This window comes from Amblyomma americanum, chromosome 1, assembly GCF_052857255.1.
Source record: "Amblyomma americanum isolate KBUSLIRL-KWMA chromosome 1, ASM5285725v1, whole genome shotgun sequence".
Lineage (NCBI taxonomy): Eukaryota > Metazoa > Arthropoda > Arachnida > Ixodida > Ixodidae > Amblyomma > Amblyomma americanum.
Genome location: NC_135497.1, coordinates 194846631 through 194853953, shown reverse-complemented (window position 1 = coordinate 194853953; position 7323 = coordinate 194846631). Strand labels below are relative to the sequence as shown.

Here is a 7323-nt window from a genome sequence, read left to right as displayed (position 1 = left end):
GAGCAGGTATACATTCGCCGCATTGCATGTTGCGTTCATCAGCACTCGTCCGAGGGCGAGCTGTTGGTGCGGAGAGAGCGGGCGACAGCGCCGACGCGGCTATCATTCTTCAGTTCGAAGATCGATGGCACGTAATCCGGATGGTCCAAGAAACGAGAGGGCATCCGTGCAAAAAATAAAATGTAAGGGGAATGCTCGTCAACTTGACCATTTTCAGAGTTGTGCACTGTCTTCACTCTAATCACTGCAGTTTCAGAAATATAACAAACGGGAAGCAAATGTATTGAAAGCCCGGTCGGGATACAAAGTCGGGCGTGCTCTTTGTTTGATAACAAGGCTGCGCCATGGCTGTTGATGATGAGCAAACGATCTCACAGCATGATACAGCGTTGTGGAGGCACCGAGGCGCTTACTGACTGGCGTATTCGGCTGGCTGGTGAGTGAATGCACGAGAGTTCTGCTAAGGAAGTCAACTCGCATTCGCATAGCCCCTCCACTGAGATGGTCTGAAAAGGGCACAGTCTCCTGCAGCAAAATATGTCGAGGCGACTGCTTTCGCAGGAGAGTTGCTCCTAAGCGAAAGGTATCTGGCATTCTCGAGCCAACGTAGTCTTTTCCGGCGAACATTGTGGTCGCGCACTCTCCTCGAGACCGGCCGTGCCACGGAGCGCGCACGTTCCCGTAGGCGTACTACATTCCTTTCTACCTTTCACCCTATCTTTTAGGCTCCCTTCTATTCGGATGCGGCACTGATATTATAGGTAATGAAAGAACGGCGCTATCGAGTCACGGACGGCGAAGGCCAAAGACGCACACAAACGCTGTACTTGCCTCGTCGCCGTCCGTGTCTCGTTCGCGAAGATCTTTTCTATATGAACCAACCAGCCCGACAAGTTCTACTGAAGTTACTATTATGCCCGGGGTGCTAGCAGACAGTCCCGCGCACTTTCCGCTTATTTTTTCATGCAGCCACTTCTGATACGCTAGCAAATGGACCACAGAGGCGTCGCACCTTGCGCTTCGCGCTACAGCTTCTTCGAAAATAGAGTGCAAGAAAAAAGAAAATTAGTTTTTACCTGACACAAAGTCGTCGCTGCGGACACGCGAGTTGGCTGTTGGCTGCCACGGAGATCCATCAACATTCACACGGCACATTGCCTGCGCCCACTTTGCTCTTTTGGCTTCATGGAGTGATGCCGCAGGGAATCTAAAAAATCTTGCATTTCCTGGCTTTTTGCTAAAATAAAAGCATCCCACGGCAGCGCATCGGTGAGGTACCCCGCCAGTGATTTCAGCAGGCACGCAAAACGCAGAGTTGGCGACAGCTACGCAGCAGCGAAGCGCCGCTCGCGCGACCCAACCAGCCACACCGCTCCAACCGCTCAACTGGCCGACGAACCGCCAAAAAACATGGCGGTCGCGCGCTTCCCGCAGTGCACTGCGCGCGCATGCGCAGAGTGCCACCATGAAAAAGATTCATTCGGCGTGTCATTTTCTGTAGTGAAATCTTCGAGCTGCTTTGGCGGCCGCCGTGTCCTCTTGACTGGTTCTGATGTCAGGTCCGATTGATCTTCAGCCCTTAAAGCCCGTCTGCGTGCGACTTCATAGCTATCTGCAAACAGAGAGTCAGTTGCAGTATATATATAGCAAAATTGTCTGACATTTTTGGTGCATATGCATGTAAGGTGAACAAGCACGGTAGAAAACAAAACACAGGTGTAAAAGGTTTGTTTTGGTTTATGGGGGTTTAACGTCCCAAAGCGACTCAGGCTATGAGAGACGCCGTAGTGAAGGGCTCCGGAAATTTCAACCACCTGGGGTTCTTTAACGTGCACTGACATCGCACAGCACACGGGCCTCTGGAATTTCGCCTCCATCGAAATTCGACCGCCGCGGCCAGGATCGAACCCTCGTCTTTCGGGCCACCAGCCGAGCGCCATAACCACTTAGCCACCGCGCCGGCTAAGGTGTAAAAGGGTAGCTTATTAAAGTGTTGTGCATTTTTGTGGCTCTATAGTGAATAGCTCCGATCAGTAGATAAGTATTAGCCATACTAAACGTTATGCATCGCCTGGCCTAGCAGCAATACAGTACCATGACAATTGATTTAAAGACATGCACAACAAAACATACACGTGCATGCACCAAGCCTCAAACAGCAACTGAGGCTATCTTGCACCCAAGTTTTTTCAGAGCGCAGTTGTGAAAATTCAAAACTTTTTATAATTTTAAGAAGTGCTCACAAACAGTATTCTTAAGCTCTCGCTACTGAGGCCTGGTAATGTCGGATGCAAGATAAAACACCTTGGCACATGTGCTAGTGCACTGTTTGCACATTTCACCATAGCATTTGCTTGTCCAATCTCAAATGAAATTATAGCTGGGTGCCTTCATGTTGCCACTTTTGCACTGCTCTCTAGCAGGTCACTGACCGGTCACTGCCAGGTTGCACATAAAATAAGAGGAAGATAATTTGGCATGTGCAGTCTTATTGCCTTCTTAAGCCAGGAAGCTTTTAGTAGTGTTACATTCTCAGATACTAAAAAAGGCAATCTTTGATGAAAGACATTTTTATCGTGCTATATACTTACCTGTGTTAGTACCCTCCAACCAAACTATTGCCACTGTGTCAAGCTGCTTTTGGTGCTTGATAGCAGCATTTACTTTTGTCGAACTCTTGAATGGTGGCCAGAAGGCTTTGTTTTTATGCACCCATGCTGATGGTATTGCAGCGATGTCATTAGAGTCTGTGAAGTGTACTACTGAGGAAATCTGAAAAGTAAAATTTAGATAATTGTCGAAAAAGCTGTCAAGTGAAACAATTGAGTGTCGTACTCTCGAGTATTTTGTTATATTTCATTTGTGCTGTTCTGATACAATGCTTTTTGCTCCTCTTGGTCACGGGCCCACTGTGGGGGCGTGGAATTTCCTTTTTCGTCAGTAACTGAAAAAGTGACGAGCACAACAACATGCAGATTGTGTAACCTGCATGTTATTTGAATTGAAAGAAAGTATGCAACCTAACATAAGCAGTGTCTGAACATATATGCCATCCCTTTGCAAAAATGTGTTCTCCAGTGGTTGTCACACTGCATCATTAAACGGGGATACTGCAACAAGTCACAACAAATTGTAATGCCCCTTGTGCAACATTTCAGCTGTAAAAATGCTCTACTCTTCTTGTATCGTCAGTGACATTTTACAATATGATTTTATGTACCTGTGGCCAACTGCACAGAGAGGAAATGATATTTGGCTAAGGTCTATATTTTCCGAGATTCTGTGTCGTAATTTTCTAATTTTGAGATGTGAGAGCAATGAATCTGCAATTATCTGCGGGAAGCCACCCACATGTTAACACATGCAGTGTTTCACACAGAAGGCGCGGTGTATTTTTCCTGGCCTAAAGTCACTGAGAAGTTGTGGCAATGTGTTTCATGGAATGGTCTTAGAAAAGTAGTATGTTTACCTGTGTTGTAGAGAGTGTCATCTTCTGAGTAATCATCATGGCACAATGTCATACACATCTTATGTGCGAGAGGTGTGAGGTTCGGCCCCAGTTTTGCTAAGGAGCCGCCAGTTTTTGCAGCAACCTGCCTGGCCTGGTGATAACTTTTTGGAGTGATAAGCTTGAAAATGGGCCTTTGAAGTCGTTTTCTCCAACGAATACTAGACACATGTGGCCCCGTGTGGAAGCTGTCCTTGTATTACTGGGATCATCAGCCAAAATACTGCTGCCGGCGCTGCTATTGGGAACTATCATGGAAATCATTTTCATGATACCTGCTTTCATTTTTTGTAGCGAAAACTACACTAGGCTAGTAGAAGCGAGTTTCGTTGTGCCTGTCCGGAGCCGCAACTGCGCATGCGCTGTAACCATGGAAACCAGCTACGCCATTCCACAGATGTTCCGCCGCTGCGCCGACTTGTGACGTCACGTGCCTCATTATGCAGCCTCACTGCGCATGCGCAAATCATTCGTGGGTCACCCAATGACTCGTCAGGTACGTGGTGCTCGCCACAGAGAGGAGGACGAGAAGTGTAGCGACATCCCAGCAGATGCGCGCACCAGCGCGGAGAAGAGGATAGTTTCTGCACTGCGCATGCGCACGCCGCCGCGGAGAGCTGACCAAATGGAACAGGGAAGCGTCTGCCGGCATTGCATGCGCAGGGCATGAAAGTGGGTTCTGAATAGAACGCCGGTAAACTTTGATAAGTTCAACGCAGTGCTAGTTGTGTTCAATGCAATGGTCGGTCACCCGCAGCCAAAGTTTTCGCTCCACATTCAGTTCAGCAGCGTAGGACCCCTCTAATTTTTCTTCATTCCGCGCAGGAAAATCTCCTAACCATTTCCTTTGAGGCTGTTTCCTTTAAAATAGCAGGATAGGTAGGAGGCGGTCCAGTAGATTTGGAGGCGGATGGTCCATTATGTGGCAGTTATCCTAGCTGGGCATTTAGAAACTGTAATGCAGCATGTGAGGAGCATTAACGCCGAAAAAAGTTGTAAGTTCTGCGTGTGTCTGATAGTAGTGTTACAATAGAGCATATAAATCGCCTAAAGGGGATGGAGACGAAAATAAGTCATGTGCAGGAGTGGCATGACCACAAAACCATCTCCACAAGGAAAACGGCAACACTTTGATCTGACCTGCTAGACAGGCCACACAGAATTCGTGGCGAGAGGCCAGAAGCCTTGTAATGATGCAGTTCAGTTGTGTCTGCAATGCCTTCGTGGAAGTTGGAGAGCTGTGTGAAAAATCTGCCACAGATCTCAATGTCTCCGTCATGGAACAGAACATTTGTTGCAACAACCACATTGCCATCTTCCATGAGAAGGCACGAATCAGCAGTATTAATTTCAACGACCATATCTAGTAGAGTAATTTTGCGAAATTGTACACCAGTGAATCTCGGCAGTGTAGGGCCAGAATCGTGTGGCTTGTGCAAACTTGCTTGCCTAACTGGGTATGCTCTAGGGAGCTGATTTCGTTCATAAAGGCACTTGACAATTTGTTGCAGTGGCCGGTTTGCTGACTTCAGGTCCTTCTTCAGTTCACCCAAGAAGTTTTTGACGCGAAATGCAGAAAATCAATCGATGTCCATACTTCTTCACAACATCAGGAAGATTCACTAGAGAATGTATGTTATACTATACATAAATTCCTTCACCACACAGGCTCTCAGCATCCACAACAAATTCTCTGAGGAGGTGCTCTGCTGCATTTAATTTTCATTGGCAAAGTGCGGGACATGCCAGGATGGACAGTGCTACACTAAGATTCATGAAATGATTGCAGTAGCACTTCTCAATGTTCTTCAGTACTGCTGGACCAAAGTAGAAGAGGAAGTTTCTAAACTCTGTGGCTTTCCATCTTTCCAATTCACAAAGGCTTCTTGGCTTGCGGGCTATTTCTTGAGGTGCATACTTTCGCAACTCCATTAGCATTCCGGAAATGGCAGTCTGAAGACGTGCTGGCAGCTTTGCCTTGTGTGTACCTCCCTGCACTCAGTAGTGCAGAAGCCTCCGCATTGCACCTGAACAGATGAGGTGCATGTACTCAAGTGGGAAATCACTCACCAAGCCAATCTGCAAAGTGGAGATTGTTGGTGATGGTGTTCTTTCTGCTGTTCGTTTCGGAAAGATTCGTTTGTTCTTAGTGGACATCGGACTTCTGGGAGGATAACTTTCCTGGCTTTTGTGGAAATGGTTCCTTCCTGAGTACATTTTTCGCAACTGTAGTATCCACCATGGCATTTGATACACTTCAAAAAAGCCCACGCTGGTGCATCACAAATAAATGCATGCAGTTTGACTGCGCACTTTTGTCCACGTTCACTTATTCCTTCTGTTTGCAGGGTACCCATCTCAGCAATGAAACCATCAAGATATTCCTGCACGCTGTGGGGTTTTGCATTGCCTATAAGCAAAGCTATGACAAATGGCTTCAGCTTATCATTCTCTGCAACTGATGCCAATATGGGCCAGAACTGTTTTGTTGAACTCTTCGATATGGTGAGCCCGTCAATGTTGACCAGAAGTGAGATTGAGTCTCCAGTGATGCTGCCACTGGTGAGAATTTGTTGCAAGGTTGTTTTGATTCCAAAGTAGTGATACAATCCAGATCCCATCTCTTTCACGTCGCAAGACCTTGGCGTTCTCAGGAGGGTTCTCGCGTCACTAGGCAGTTCAGGGTGGTCATGCCTCTTTAATACTTTGAGAACCAAGGTAAAATGTGACGCACAAGCTTTTGTATCACGGGTCCATGTTGCCAGTTCGCTGGCCAAGCTTGGCTGTTCTTCACTTGTGCTAAGTATGTGATCACTAATTCTTCCAGCCTCTGAGCTGCAGCTAGGTTCTACAGAGTCGATGGCTCCTGACTCATCCAAAGCATTTGGAGCTCCGATGTCAAGGTTATTGTCTTCAGCCTGTTCGCTAGCATTTCCGCTCCTTTGAGTGGAATACAAGGTGGTCGGAAAGATGCGTGCAAGATGGTCTTGAATACTCTCGGCTACACTTCCCTTAATCTGCCGCTCGCTGAGGTCATCTGCAGGGCGCCTACAGCGCTTCATTTTTGTCTCCAATGACTTGGCGCACTGTGTAAAGAAAAAAGACGGAGCCCGAGAACCAACTAAATTTTTTTTCAGCTTGAAAAGAGCCTGCGTCCAGACGACGACCAGAAAGGAACTCACATCGCTGGATGCACTGTATGCCAGCTTGGGCTGATGTGCTCCTTGTGCAGCAGGACTGCAGGGTACGTCGCCTTAGATAAGCTTCAGGGCGTAAATAATATTTAACAAGGCATCGACACAGATTGGGGAGAATGGCACAATGAAACCGCTAACTGAACCGCGCATATGTCGCATTTTCGCGGCCTTCAAGTTGGTAGCAGACTATCGTGATGCGGTTACTGACAAAGTAAAAATAAACGGCTAAAGATTAATAAGACCTCGGAAGAATACATCAAGTGCAAAAATCAGCTGGTCTTTATGACCGCCGCAATAAAAATAAGCACTTTAAATTATTCTGGTGGTGCCCCACTTTCGAACTGCTCCAGACGTATGATCCTCTTCTGGTCTGTCAACATTCGGCGACTGTTCTCGCGACCGTGACACGAGAGTACAGTGTTCTAGAATGTTTTGTAGTGGCAAAAGCGGCGCTCTCCCCGTGAGGCTTTAGAAGCGGTTGCCGCGGCGCGGCGCTGGCGTAGACTCCTGGAGCAGAAACAGCACGTCGTCGGTACGTGCGGTGCGCGGCTACGAGGGGCCATCAGGGCAGTCGCGCCGTTTATTTTATGGTGTTATCACATAAGTATCCCATTTTTT

The 7323-nt window shown here is 47.4% G+C and overlaps 1 pseudogene; it reads right to left on the bottom strand.

Annotated features, from left to right (window-relative positions):
* Window positions 1-4555: 4555 nt before the first annotated feature.
* On the bottom strand, window positions 4556-6570 carry LOC144115338 (uncharacterized; annotated as a pseudogene).
* Between the last annotated feature and the right edge of the window lie 753 nt (window positions 6571-7323).